This window comes from Manis pentadactyla, chromosome 11, assembly GCF_030020395.1.
Source record: "Manis pentadactyla isolate mManPen7 chromosome 11, mManPen7.hap1, whole genome shotgun sequence".
Lineage (NCBI taxonomy): Eukaryota > Metazoa > Chordata > Mammalia > Pholidota > Manidae > Manis > Manis pentadactyla.
In genome coordinates this window covers 4,523,024-4,537,249 of record NC_080029.1, presented here as the reverse complement: position 1 = coordinate 4,537,249, position 14,226 = coordinate 4,523,024, and the positions used below count along the sequence as shown (strand labels likewise).

The following is a 14,226-nucleotide window of genomic DNA, read 5'->3' as shown; positions in this document are numbered from 1 at the left end:
TTATTCTTAATAGATCAATAATAGAACCATTAAAGAAATACAAACAATAGATAAAAAAGGGTGAAGCATAATTCAACTATGAACATATATTGTGAAGCAAGAAATACTAATAAAATTGAAAGTGCTAATGTACATTAATAAATAAATGAAACAAAGGTGTTACCTCCTTGGCTAAGGGTCATAGGACTAGGTAACTAAGAATCACTGTATTTTTTCTGGCTCATTTTCAAGTTTCAGGTCATTCCTTTGATTAAAAGAAAAATATATTTACATCATGAAAAATGTATAAGTACTGAAATGAGTGAGTAAATGAAATGTGGAAAGCAAAGACTAGTGGAGGGAAGGTCTTAACTTTTTTCATCAATGACTGCTTGTTCTTAGAGTGGACCAAGCCTTGTCCCTGGTGTCGATGTCCATGACTGCATCTGTGTACTAGGGGCACAAAGACCAATGTGAGTAATAGTCAAATGTCTCATCTTGGTTTTAGTGAATTTTTTTTTTTATAAAAGAGTCAGTGTATTTTTTAAAAGTGTCATATAGGGTCAAAGGTCACCACTGTAGCCAGTGATAATTATTGAATTAATTAATATGAAACATTGTATTGATTACTACATGCATGAAATGTAAGATAAGTAATGAAACAGATATACTGATGTAACAACAGTGATTCTCTGTAGAGATTAGGGATATCATGACTCTTGGGTTTTTGCAAATAGCAGGATTTTAAAGTATTATTAGTGACCTGGTCAATAAGCAACATAGAAATGAATGAAGTAAAAGACGGCCAATATTGGATCAGTGATGACTGCTGGTGTCATGTGAGTCATGTATGACGAATACGTGTCTGGAACTCTGAGGTCCAGCATAAAAGAAATGTAGTCAATTCCCATTGTTTGGTGGGACCCTATATACATATGCTGGGAATATTTGAGGATCTTGTTTTTAGTTGTGTTCATACATTTTTATTCTATTATTATATTTGGAAAAATGAGGGGATCTATAAATACATCTATGTAATCTTGTTTTGGTCTTTATGTTCATATATATTCTCTTTGTATTTTTATAATTGGATCAATGAAATAATAAGTAAATATGAAGGCTGTGAAATATTGTCCAATTGTAAAAATACGTGGTTAGGCAAGAAATACTATTAACACATTTGAAAGCAAATATCTGTTAGGAAATATATGCTATAAAGATATCCAATGAATGAGGGTGATATAGATATTGATAAATAACAGTTCATATTGTCTTAATAGTTACAATATTGATATGGCTTGTTTCCTTAAGAAAAATAAAATATACATGATCTCATAAAATAAAAATTATACATGATCTCAATTCATTGCTTCTATGAATGACTAAGTGAAAGGTAGAATGCAAGGGAAAATAAACATTATACCTCAACCTGTTTTATCCTGTTCTGTCTTGTACTCCTTAGAATGGTCAGACTCAGTTCATTTAAGGGTTCCACCACGGTCATGAGCTCTTATCTGGAGAGCAATGTGAATAATAGTCAAAGTTCTTTTCTTGTTTTGTGGTTTTTTAAAAGGTTTTCACTGAATGAATAAAAATTTGATGTAAAATGAATGATCACAACCACAGCTAAGTAATAAATTTAGGGGGTGATATGGAGCATTGTATTAATCTGCACAGGAAACATTGAGGTTAATTAATGAGAGATACATATCAGGAGAAAGGATTCTATAGACAAATTTTGGAGATATTTAAGGACCTTGTTTCAAGTTTTTCTGATCTCTTGACATTTATTGTATTGTTATAAGCTAACTGATGAATTAATCAATGAAAAGTTGTACACATTTGGGAACATAAGGAGTACCAGACCTGAACTGATGATGATTATTGGTCATGTATGAGTCCTGGATGATGAATACTATTGGTCTGAAACTCTGAGGTCCAACGTGGAGAATAATTCATCTATTTCCTCTGTTGGAATTGTTTCTATAGAGATGTCAGCAATGTACAAAGATGGTATTCTTGTATTGATTTCACAGATCTAGATTTGTTGTTATTAATGGAATAGTGATGGACCCATTAAACAAAGACAAATAAATATGTAAAGAGTAAGAGGGTAGAACATTGCCCAAATATTAAAATATATTGTGAGGCAAAAGACAGTAATAATCACTGAAAACAATGATGCCCACTAAGAAATAAATGGATAAAAGTCTCCCCTCTTTGACTGAGGTCATAAGTATTTTGATAAGGAAGAGTCAATTTTATTCTTTTTGGTAGTACAGATTGAGTTTCTCCTTTTTAAGATAAAAATATATGAAATGTGGAAAGCAAGGATCAGTGGCAATTAGGTCTCAATTTTTTTAAATCACTTGCTCTGCTCTGTACTCCTCAGAATGGATGCATTTGAGTTGATTAAAGTATCTTCCACAGTCATGAGCTGGATGGGGCCCTTTATAGAAGAAGCAGATGGAGGTTAAGGTAATAGTTAAAATACTTTCCTTGCTTTCCAAGTTTATTTTATTTTTTATTTTGTTATCATTAATCTGCAATTACATGAAGAACATTATGTTTGGTGGCTCCCCCCTTCAGCAAACTCCCCCCACAAACCCCATTACAGTCACTGTCCATCAGCGTCGTAAGATGCTATAGAATCACTACTTGTCTTTGTATATACTGCCTTCCCCATGACCCTCCTACATTATGTCTGCTAATCGTAATGCCTCTTCTTCCCCTTGTCCCTCCCTCCCCACCCACCCTCCCCAGTCCCTTTCCCTTTGGGAACTGTTAGTCCATTCTTGGGTTCCGTGATTCTGCTGCTGTTTTGTTCCTTCAGTTTTTCTTTGTTCTTATACTCCATATATGAGTGAAATCATTTGGTACTTGTCTTTCTCTGCCTGGCTTATTTCACCGAGCATAATACCCTCCAGCTCCACCCATGTTGTTGCAAATGGTAGGACTTGTTTTCTTCTTATGGCTGAATAATATTCCATTGTGTATATGTACCACCTCTTCTTTATCCATTCATCTACTGATGGACACTTAGGTTGCTTCCATTTCTTGGCTATTGTAAATAGTGGTGCAATAAACATAGGGGTGCATCTGTCTTTTTCAAACTGGGCTGCTGCATTCTTAGGGTAAATTCCTAGGAGTGGAATTCCTGGGTCAAATGGTATTTCTATTTTGAGTTTTTTGAGGAATCTATACTGCTTTCCACAATGGTTGAAATACTTTACATTCCCACCAGCAGTGTAGGAGGGTTCCCCTTTCTCCACATCCTCGCCAACATTTGTTGTTGTTTGTCTTTTGGATGGTAGCCATCCTTACTGGTGTGAGGTGATAGCTCATTGTGGTTTAATTTGCATTTCTCTGATGACTAGCGATGTGGAGCATCTTTTCATGTGTCTGTTGGCCATCTGAATTTCTTCTTTGGAGAACTGTCTGTTCAGCTCCTCTGCCCATTTTTTAATTGGATTATTTGCTTTTTGTTTGTTGAGGTGTGTGAGCTCTTTATATATTTTGGATGTCAACCCTTATCGGATCTGTCATTTATGAATATATTCTCCCATACTGTAGGATGCCTTTTTGTTCTATTGATGGTGTCCTTTGCTGTACAGAAGCTTTTCAGCTTGATATAGTCCCACTTGTTCATTTTTGCTCCAAGTTTATTTTTGAGGTAATTAACTATAGTACTAGAAAGTATGAAATAAAATTAAAGAAGACAACTGTATCTCAGTGATAAACATGGGATATGTGAAATGTATCAGTTAATCCATGTGTAGAAAACTGAGGACAATTAATAAAAGATACAATGATGTGAGAATAATCTATGTTGAATTAGAGATATAAACGCTGTTCAAGGACTTCTGTTTACATAGCATTTAAAAATTATTAATGATAAAAGTAATAAACAGAAATGGATGAAAGAGGAACAATACTGGATCGATGATGAGTACTGGTGGCGTATGAGTCATTTACGATGAATACGTGTCTAGAACTCTGAGGTCCGACAAAAGAGAAATTTAGTCCATTCTCATTGTTTGAAGCCATCCTATGGATGCATGTCAGGAATAAACTAGGGGTTTATTATTTTTTTTCCATTCATGCATTTTCATTCTGTTATAATTTGATAGGTTATGTATTGTGAGAATCTATAAATATATAAATAAAGATGGAGTGAAGCACTGTCAAGCCCTAAAAGTATGTGATGAGGCAAGAAATACCATTACTATGTTATGAGAACGTGAAGTTTGGTCAGAAATAAATGGTACGTGATTGTTCCCTTTTGAATAAGGATCAATGGAGAGAATGTCTCAACTATTTCTGTCTTCTGCTCTGCCCTGCACTCCTCAGAATGGACACCCCGGACCTCACTTAAGGATTCTTCCTTGGTCAAGAGCCCTTGGGTGCATCTGTGTTTTAGGAGCCTGGAGACCAATGTGAGTATAATCAAAGCTCTTGTCTTGGGTAGTATAAGAGTATTCATTGTATTAATAAAAAATATGAAATACAGTCAAAGAGGGCCAACTGTGTCCCACTGATAAATCCTGAATTAACAGGAAGCATCGTATTGATTAAAGCATATGTGAAAACTGGAGGTAATGACAGAGATGCGTTGATGGGGGAATGATTGTACATACATATTAGAGTATCAAAGTATTGTAGAGCTTTGTGACTAATAGGGTTTTAAAATTATAATTAGTGAATGAATGCATTAATCAATGAACAATGTAGAAATGAATGAAGCGAAAGCAGTCTTTTCTGGATCGATGATGACGACTGCCAGCATATGGGTCATGATGACGAATAATGTGTGTCTGGAACTCTGACGTCCAACACAGAAGAAATGTGGTCTTTCTCTTCATGCATTTTCACTTGTTATTATAATTGAATCAGTGAAATATCAATGAAGAAATGCATATTAACGAAAGACGAATTGTAGAAGTCTTGTCCAATTTAAAAAATAAGTGGTAAGGCAAGAAATTCAATTAATAGAATTTGAAAACACTGAAGTAAAGCAAGTATAAATGAAGATGTCTCTTTTTTTTATCACCTGCTCTCCAGACTGGATGCACTTGTGCTGACTGCGTTCTTCTTCCAAGATCACCAGCTGTGGTAGGAACACTGTGAGTAATTGTCAGAGCTCTTGCCTTAGTTTGAGTTGTTTGTTTAAGGTTATTCACTATATTGTTCAAAAGTATTAAATATGATCAAAGAAGTTGAAATATGCCAATGCTAAACATTGAAATGATATGAAAAATTATGTTGACTGATCCATAAATATGACACTGAAATCAGCTAATGAAAAAGATTAGTCTCTGGAAATTATTCTACAGATGGGTGATAGAGATATTGAATGGTCTCATCTTTGTTTTTTTTAAATTAATGTTTGTTTTTTATAATGAATTAATTTATAAACAAATGTTTATGAGAACAAAATTACAGAGGGCCAGTCGTGGATCAACAATTGCTGATGGTGTATCAGCCGTATACAGTGCACACTACAGTTACAAAAATCATCTAGTCTGTTCCCCATGTGTCAAGGGATCCTATAGACAGGTGTCAGGAATACACATGCTTTTTTCTTGGTCTTTGTGTTCATGAATTTAAGAATATTTATTATCAATGGTGGAAAAAAATAAGAAATATTTAAGTGAATAACGATGAAGAGGGTGAACCACTGCTCTTTGCTAAATATGTAGTAAAGTAAAACAGTAAACATTAGAATGGGTAATAAATGGACCAAATGTATTACATCTTTGACTAAGGTTGATGTAGACAATGAAATATAATAGTCAATTATTGCCTGAATTGGTTGTAGGTTTGAAGTTTATCTTATTAAGAAAAAAATATTATCATAAATTAATAAATGCCTAAAAGGCTCTGCAAGTAGATGGTGGAAACAATGAATCAATGGAGAGAAATTCCCAAGTGTGTTTATCAGCTTCTTTGCTTGGTACTCTCAGAACAGATAATGAAGTTGATTTCTCTATTGCCATGTTTTTGTTATTGAAAATATTGACTTCATGTTAGGAAAGAGACCAAAGTGAGTAGTAATCAAAGGTCTTGTCTTGGTTTGGATTGTTTGTTTGAGGGTATTCATGGTATTATTAAAAAATAATACATATGCTAAAAATGTTCATTATTGTCCAGTGATAAATACGATATAAAACATTATGTTAATTAATTGATAATAGGTAATATTGATTAACAAAAGACATAAGCTATGTTGGCAGTGGTTCTATAGGTAGAAGTAATATATGAAGAATTTTATTCTTTAGTTTTTGTGAATCATGAATTAATTTTGTTATTATTACAGACTTCATGAGTTAATATGTGTAGAAATGAACAAAGAAAATGTGGGCTTCTAATGGACCAATGATGATGACTGGGGGCATAAGATGTGTCTGGAACCTAAAGGTCAGATAAAATGCCTAGAACATTCTTCCTGCTATATTTGGTACTATAGACAGATGTTGGGCATATCAAAGTCATATTCTTATATTGGGTTCATATATTTATGCTTATTATTAATAGGCTTATAGGAACATAAAGGAAATTGAATAATAGGTAAAAAAGGTGAACATGGAGTAACTATGAACATATGTGGTGCTTTAATAAAAATTGAAAACCTGAAGTTCATTAAGAGATAAACTGATCAAGGATGTTATCTAGCTAGAAAATACTACGTACATTACAAAAAAACCTCAAGTACCTAAGTGAGGTGGCTCAGTAATGAACTGCGGAAATGAAGGTCCGGTCCATATAAAACCTTACATTTCTGTCTTGAGTCGTGCTCTGGGTTTCTCAGCATGGACGCTTTTCCGAGCTGAAGAAGCATTAGTCAGTGGTGACTTGCTCTCGGGTACCATCTCCCTGTTAGGAGAACATAAAAGCATATTTCTGTGAACTCCCAGAGACCCCTGGCAGTGAAGTCAAAGTTCTTGCCTGGATTTCAGCGTTCTGTTTCTTCCCCCCCACAGGGGATTTGGTGTAGTTTTAAAAAGTGCCATATATAAAAGTCTCATAGTATAAATTAGTCACAGGATGAAAGTGTAGCAGAGAGAATATACCCAATAGTTCTGCAACATCCTTCTGTGTTGCCAGATAGTAACTACACTGGTTGAGTTGAGCGTTAATAATGTAGTTGACTGAAAGCACTAGGCACTGTGTCGTACACTGGACCTACTGTGTATCAATTATGCTCCAATATAATATACTAGTTACAAAAATTAAAAATAAAAAGAAGGCCAATTTTCTAGAAAAAATTTTAAAAAGCCCCACAGGGAATTGAAGAAGGCCATTTGTAGCCCATTGAGAAATACCGAATTAATTTGAAGCATTATACCAATTAATGCAAACGTGAAATTTGGGGTTAATAATGAAACATATATTGATATGAGCATGATTCAGGTACAAATTAGAGCTATCATTGCCTTTTTAGGGTATTGTGAGTTTTAAAATTAAAATTAGTAAATTAATGAATTGGTCAATAAACAATGTAGAAATAAGTGAAGAAGAGGGACAATATTGGATCAGGGGTGACTACTGGTGGTGTATGAATCATATATGATGAATACATGTCTGCAACTATGTCCAGCAGATAAAGAATCTGGTCCATTTTCCCTGTTTGAAGTGATCTTATAAACAGATGTAAGGAACATACAAAGGGCCTTGGTTTTAGCTTTTGTGTTCATGCATTTTTTTCCCGTCCTTCTGACTGAATCAGTTAAGTAATCAGTAAACAAATATACAAATAAGTAGATAAGGGGGTGAAATTCTGTGCAACTTAGAAAATATCAGGGTAGACAGGAAATGCCACTGATTTTATAGCCAAATTTTTTCTATAGTGAGATGTCAGGATCAATACCAAACAATACAAAGATCATATTTTTGTATAGATTCATAGATGTAGATGTGTTATTATTAATGGAATAATGATAGAAGAATTAAATAAATTAAAATTAAAGAAGCATAGGGTGAAACATTGCCTAACTGAGAACATGCATGGTAAGGAAAATGATAAGTATTAATAAAATTGAGAACACTGATGCTTATTAAGCAACAAATGTGTCAGGTATCAGCTCTTGGGTTAAGAAGCATGTAGTCATTGATTACTAAGAATCAGCTGTGTTGTTCTGGGTCAGCCTCAAGATTTGAGATTTCCATTCTGTTGGGATACATAAATACATAGTAAGATAGAAGAATAAATGTCTAAATGCTGGACAGCAAGGGCCAATGGGGATTATTCTCAGTTTTTTGATCCCTTGTTCTGCTCTGTACTCCTCAGAACAAGACTCCCTTGAGCTGATTTGGCATCTTCCATGGTCACGAGCTCCATGGTTGCCTCTGTATAATAGGAGGACAGATTAATGTGAGTAACACTTCAAGTTATTCTTTTGGTTAAGTGTTGTTTTTTAAAAGTAATTGTATTAAAAGTACAAAATGTAGTTGAGGAAGGCAGTGTAGCTCAGTGAAAAGATGGGATATATGAAACACTATATTGATTAATCCATGTATAGGAAACAGCATAATTAATGAAACAGATACACTGATGTGAGGATAATCTGTGTACAGATTAGGGACATACAAACTTCTTGGGTTTTGGTGCATTTAGAAAGCATTATTTAGAAATCACTATTAGTGAATCAATGATTTAATCATTGAACAAACAAATGAATGAGAAGAAAGAGGGACAGTATTGGATTGATGACGACTCCTGTTTGCGTCTGGGCCATTTACGATGAATATGTGTCTGGAACTCTTAGGTCCAACAGAAGAGAAATCTAGTCTGTTCCCATTGTTTGAAGGACTTCTATGGACACATATCAGGAATAAATGAGGGACTTGTTTTTGGTCTTAGTGTTCATGTATTTTCATGTATTACTATAATTGGATCAACACGAGAATCTATGAATAAATATATAGATATGAATGGTATGAAGCATTGTCCAATTATGAAAATAGGGATTGTGCAAGAAATACTCTTAATATATTCAGGAAACCCTGAAGTTCACTTAGAAGTAAATGGTCCATGGCTATTACTGGATGACTAAGGATGACATGGATAGGATAAGGCATAGACAACATTAGATTCTGGGGCAGTGGCAAAATCAAAGCTGTTTTATTTTCTTAGGACAAAGAAGTATGTATATCCGATTAGTGATTGCCTAAACTTTACCTTATTAAATGAAAGGTGAAAAGCAAGGATCAATGGAGAGCATTCTTACTTTTCCATCATTTGCAAAGCCCTGTTCTCCTCAGAAAGGTCACACCGCACCTGCTTTTAGATTCTCCCTTGATCAAAAGCCCGCGGCTTGCATCTGTGTTTAAGGAGCCAGGAGACCAACGTGAGTCACAATCAAAGCTCTTGCCTTAGTTCTCATTCTGAATACCCTTGGTTTAAGGGCATTTGTTGTATTAATAAAAAGTGTGAAATATAATCAAAGTGGTTGAACTGTATCATAGTACTCACACAAAATATTATTTTGATAAATACATATATGAAAAACTGAAGGTGATTAATGAGAGATATATTCTGTTGGGAGAATGATTCTAGTTACATACTAGGCCTTGTTGGGGCTGTTTGAGGAAGCCCTAAAATTGTAATTAGTGAATTAGCAAATTAATCAGTAAGCAATGTAGAAATGAAGAAAAAGTGGTCTTTCTGGATCAATGATGGTGACTGTGGCATATGAGGCTTGGACAGTGAATGATTCGTGTCTGGGACTCTGACGTCCAACACAGAAGAAATGCGGTCTTTCTATTCATTCAAAGAGTATCTCTCTCTGCTCTGTCCTCCTCAGAATAGAAGCTCCTGAGCTGACCAAGTATTTTCCATGGTCACGGCCTAGTTGCATCTGCCTTGAGAGGGTAAAGAGCAATGTGAGTAATCCCAATGTTTTTGCTTGGGTGGATTGTTCAAGGGTATTTGCTGTATTACTCAAAATATTAAGTATAATAAAAGAAGGCAAATTATGCCAACGTTAAATATCAGATTGATATGAGAAATTACATTGATTAATCCATAAATACAACCTTGAGGTCAGTTTTTGAAATGGTCTCTGTGGAAAAGACTGTAGAGATTCATATTAAGGATATTGAAGCATTTTACACTCATTTATTTTTATTTTTGTGTATTTATTAGTGAATTAATAAACAAATGTTTGTGAGAATGGAAAGAAAGATGACCAATCATAGGTCAGTGGTGATGACTGTGGATAAATCATGGGTGATGAGTAATGCATGCCCAGATACTGGGGCCCAATGGAACATCTAGCGTATTCTCTGTTCATTTGATCCAATAGACAGGTGTGAGGAATATGCCCAATATAGGTATTGGGTTCATAGATTTAGATTTATAATTGTGAGTGGATTAACTACATTAAACTATTAAAGAAATGTAAATAATAGGTTAAGAAAAAAGGGTAAAGCATTGTTCAACTTTGAACATACACGGTAAGACAAGAAATACTGTTAATAAAATTGAAAACAGTGAAACTCATTAAACATTAAATGGATTAAGAGTGTTACCTCTTTGACTTAGGATCGTGTAAGTACGGATAATTAATAGTCAATTGTATTGTGTGGGTTTGTCTCAAGTTTCTTGTTGTTCATTTTGTTAAGATACAAATATCTATAGTATGAATGATTTAGAAATATCTAAATGAGTAAATGAATGCGGAAGACAAGGCTCAGTGGGGATAAGAACTAATGTTTTTTATCATCAGCTGTGCTCCATAGTTCTCAGGACGGACGTGCTCAAGCTGACTGAGCATTGTTCCATGGGGGTGAGCTCTGGGATTGTATCTCTGTGTCGGGAGCAGAGGCCAATGTGAGTAACAGGCAAAGTTCTTGTCGGGTTTCAGTGATTATTTTCAGGATTTTCACTGATTTATTAAAAAGCACCATATATAATAAAGAGAGTCAACTGTAGCCCAATGATAAATATAGAATTTATAGGAAACCTAAACACATAGGATATTTAAAGAAATAGATATATTGATGTGAAAATAATTCTATATACAGAATAGGGATTTCAGGGCTGTTCTTGGCTTTTTGTGAATAATTGGCTTTAAAGATTATTATTAGTGAATTATTGAATTAGTCAATAGATTGTAGAAATGAATGAAGAAAATAGGCACCATATTGGATCAGTGATGACTACTGGTGGTGTATAAGTCATATACGATGAATACGTGTCTGGAACTTCAGTCGTATATGAGGTCCAACACAGATGGATGTGGTCCACTGCCCTTGGTTCAGGCATCTTATGCACATGTTAATATCAAGGGTCTTGTTTTGGCCTTCATGTTCATGCATTTCTATTATTATTGTTATTATCATAAAGTTCAATGAAATGATCAATAAATACAGTTGAACTTTGAATAATGTGGGGATTAGGGACATCAACCCTCTGCATGTAGCTTTTGACTCCCCCAAAAGCTAAAACTACTAATAATCCTCTATTGACTGGAAGCCTTACCTATAGCATAAATAGTTGATTCATATACATTTTATATATGTATTATATACTGTATTCTTACAATAAATTAAGTGAGGGAAAGGAATAAAAATTTTCAATTGTTGCAAATCTCCAAAACATTTTCTAGTATATTTATTTTAAAAATTCTGCACATAGACCCTCACTGGACCCATGTTGTTATATCCCATGTTGTTCAAATGTCAACTGTACATATAAAGAGGAAGGTGGTAAGAACTTTGTTCAATTATAAAAATATGTGGTTAGGCAAGAAATACTCTTTCTATATACTGAAGACAAATATCTTTTAGAAAATATATGTATTAGGAAGTTATTCTTTGACTAAGGATGATAGAGTTATTGATAAGTAATAGCCAATATTCATGTTCTTTGTCAGTGGCAAGATCAATATTCATTTGCTTGAGAAAATAAAATACAGGTCATCTCAATTCACAACCTACCTCCATGATTGACTGAATGAAAAGTGGAATTCAAGAATAAATGAACAGAATGTCTTGATCTTTTTGTCATCTGCTATGTCTTGTACTCCTCAGAATCATGGCATTTGGTTAATTCAAGCATGACCAGGAGCTCTGTGGTTACATCTATGCATTATGAACATGGAGAGCCATGTGAGTAATACTCAGTTATTTCTTGGTTTTGTGGGTTTTAAAAAGAAGATTTTCACTGCATTATTAAACAAAATGAAACATGATCAATAATCATTGTATACCTGATCATTTAAAAGTATTATCATTAAAAAATCAATGACAGGATAAGTAAACAAATATATAAATTAAAAAATATGAAAAGGGTGAAACACTTTAGAGAACACATAATAAGGAAATACGATAATATAAATTGGACTGGAAAATAAAATGATCAGGTGTATATGCCTTTGAGTGAGAATAGTAGACCTATTTGTTCATTCAGTTGTTTGTTAATGTCAACAATGATAGTGATAATAATTATTGGTTGCATCAGTTAAACTTTGACATTTGATTTATTAAGAAAAAAATAATTATTCACATAAGGTAATAAATGTCTAAATGACTATGCAAAGAAGTGTTGGAAACTGCGAATTAATAGAAAGTCTCAACATTTATATCATCATCTCTGCTTGTTGCTCTCCAAGCAGACCCTGGAGCTGATTTCAGCTGCTGTCCTTAAGACTGTCATGTAGCATCTGGGTATGGAAAGAAAGCAAGGTGCACAATGGTTAAAGTTGTCTTGGGTTGGGGCATTTGTTTAAGGGTATTTACGGTAATATCAAAACAATTAATTAGAAAGTTTGCCATGGCTCAATTATTGACATGAAACATTGTGTTGATAAATCCATACTGTGTCAGATTGAGGGCTATTATTGAAAGAGAGAATAGTTAATGTGGAAAATAATTCTGTACTCTGATGTTAGTATGTTCCATAATCTGTGCTCGAATTTTTTGAACCATGCATTGTTTTTATTATTATCAATGAATTCATGATTTAATCAATACAAATGTAGAAATGAGCAAGGAAAAATAAACTGAATCATGGACCAGTGATGGTGACTGGTGTCACAGGAGTCACAGGCAGTGAAAATATGTGTCTGGAGCTCTGAGGTCCAGTGCAGGACATAATTAGCATATCCCCTCTGTTGAAATTTTTCTATAAAGAAATGTAGTGAACATACAAGATCATATTCTTGTATTGATTTCATAGACATAGATTTGTTATTATTAGTAGAAAAATGATAGAAGTATCAAGCAAATATAAATAAACATATTAAGAATAGGGTGAAGCATTGTCTAATTATGAACAAATGTGATGTGGCAAAATACTTTATTAGTAAAATTTAAAACATTGATGCTTATTAAAAAATTAGTGGATCCAGAGAGCAGTTATTGGTTAAGGTTCATATTGACTATGATAAGGAACAGTGGATTTTATTTTTCTGGGTCAATCTCAAGATTGAATTTTTCCTTTTGTTAAGATAAAAAAATATGTATTAAGAAAAAGTAATAAACACCTAAATACTGAGTTATGAGAATTGAAAATCAAGGATCAATGGTGATGAGGTCTCAATTTTTTATCATGTATGGTGCTCAGTCCTTGTCAGAATGGATGCACTCGAGTTGGTGGACGCATCTCCCATGGTCACGAGCCCTGTGGTTGTGACTATATAATAGGAGGACAGAGATTAATGTGAGTGACATCTGTAGTTATTCTCTTGGTTTTAGTGCTGCTTGTTTTTATAGGTTAATTGTTAAAAATGCAAAACACATTTAAAGAAGTCACGTGTGTCACAGTGATAAATATGGGATATAGTTATCATACTGGTTAATGTACATGAGAAAAATTGAGGATAATTATTGAGAGATAATGGTGAGAATAATTCTATAGATTCATAGATTAGGGACATAAAAACTCTTCTTAGGTGTTTGCGAGTTGTTGTATTTAAAAGTTGTTAGAAGTTAAATAATTATTTAATCAAAAAGCCCGTAGACATGAATGAAGACCAAGAGGGAACTGCTGGCTCAGTGATGACCGCTGGCGGCATGTGAATCGGACATGACGCATGACTCTGAGGTCCAAGATGAAAGAGTTCTAGGTCACAACCTCTCTTTGAATTCACCCTGTAAACTGATGTCAGGAATGTACAAAGAGAATTGATATTATAATTTGGAATGGACAAAAAAATGTACCAGGTCTATTTTGTCAAGCGTGTTTTGACTTTGACAAAGGATGGCAATAGAACATTATTAAGTTCTATTATCATTAATAACTAA

The 14,226-nt window shown here is 34.0% G+C and overlaps 2 long non-coding RNA genes, 8 other non-coding genes and 2 pseudogenes across 10 annotated transcripts in view; all 12 read left to right on the top strand.

The window, feature by feature from the left end:
* Positions 1-4,964, top strand: part of LOC118910851 (uncharacterized) — a 102,591-nt gene extending 97,627 nt beyond the window's left edge. Inside the window, exons 41-43 of the long non-coding RNA XR_008992394.1 lie at positions 382-452; positions 2,372-2,457; positions 4,271-4,964. This is a non-coding gene — a long non-coding RNA (uncharacterized LOC118910851). The remainder of the gene's footprint in view (positions 1-381; positions 453-2,371; positions 2,458-4,270) is intronic.
* On the top strand, positions 792-863 carry LOC118910964 (small nucleolar RNA SNORD113/SNORD114 family). The gene has a single exon (XR_005024278.1). It is a non-coding gene; the product is annotated as a small nucleolar RNA SNORD113/SNORD114 family (small nucleolar RNA).
* On the top strand, positions 1,847-1,921 carry LOC118910975 (small nucleolar RNA SNORD113/SNORD114 family). The gene has a single exon (XR_005024288.1). It is a non-coding gene; the product is annotated as a small nucleolar RNA SNORD113/SNORD114 family (small nucleolar RNA).
* LOC118910955 (small nucleolar RNA SNORD113/SNORD114 family) lies at positions 3,915-3,986 on the top strand. Its single transcript, XR_005024270.1, has one exon. It is a non-coding gene; the product is annotated as a small nucleolar RNA SNORD113/SNORD114 family (small nucleolar RNA).
* LOC118910982 (small nucleolar RNA SNORD113/SNORD114 family) lies at positions 4,739-4,812 on the top strand. The gene has a single exon (XR_005024293.2). It is a non-coding gene; the product is annotated as a small nucleolar RNA SNORD113/SNORD114 family (small nucleolar RNA).
* Positions 4,965-5,070: 106 nt separating the features above from the next.
* LOC118910855 (uncharacterized) lies at positions 5,071-14,146 on the top strand. The gene is made up of 8 exons (XR_005024194.2): positions 5,071-5,106; positions 6,296-6,396; positions 8,267-8,350; positions 9,783-9,861; positions 10,707-10,810; positions 12,013-12,090; positions 13,547-13,642; positions 13,936-14,146. It is a non-coding gene; the product is annotated as an uncharacterized LOC118910855 (long non-coding RNA).
* LOC118910992 (small nucleolar RNA SNORD113/SNORD114 family) lies at positions 7,508-7,576 on the top strand. The gene has a single exon (XR_005024302.1). It is a non-coding gene; the product is annotated as a small nucleolar RNA SNORD113/SNORD114 family (small nucleolar RNA).
* Positions 8,679-8,750, top strand: LOC118910987 (small nucleolar RNA SNORD113/SNORD114 family). Its single transcript, XR_005024297.1, has one exon. It is a non-coding gene; the product is annotated as a small nucleolar RNA SNORD113/SNORD114 family (small nucleolar RNA).
* On the top strand, positions 9,645-9,718 carry LOC118910991 (small nucleolar RNA SNORD113/SNORD114 family). Its single transcript, XR_005024301.2, has one exon. It is a non-coding gene; the product is annotated as a small nucleolar RNA SNORD113/SNORD114 family (small nucleolar RNA).
* On the top strand, positions 11,126-11,207 carry LOC118910976 (small nucleolar RNA SNORD113/SNORD114 family; annotated as a pseudogene).
* Positions 12,992-13,065, top strand: LOC118910995 (small nucleolar RNA SNORD113/SNORD114 family). The gene has a single exon (XR_005024305.1). It is a non-coding gene; the product is annotated as a small nucleolar RNA SNORD113/SNORD114 family (small nucleolar RNA).
* On the top strand, positions 13,971-14,032 carry LOC118910947 (small nucleolar RNA SNORD113/SNORD114 family; annotated as a pseudogene).
* Positions 14,147-14,226: the final 80 nt, after the last annotated feature.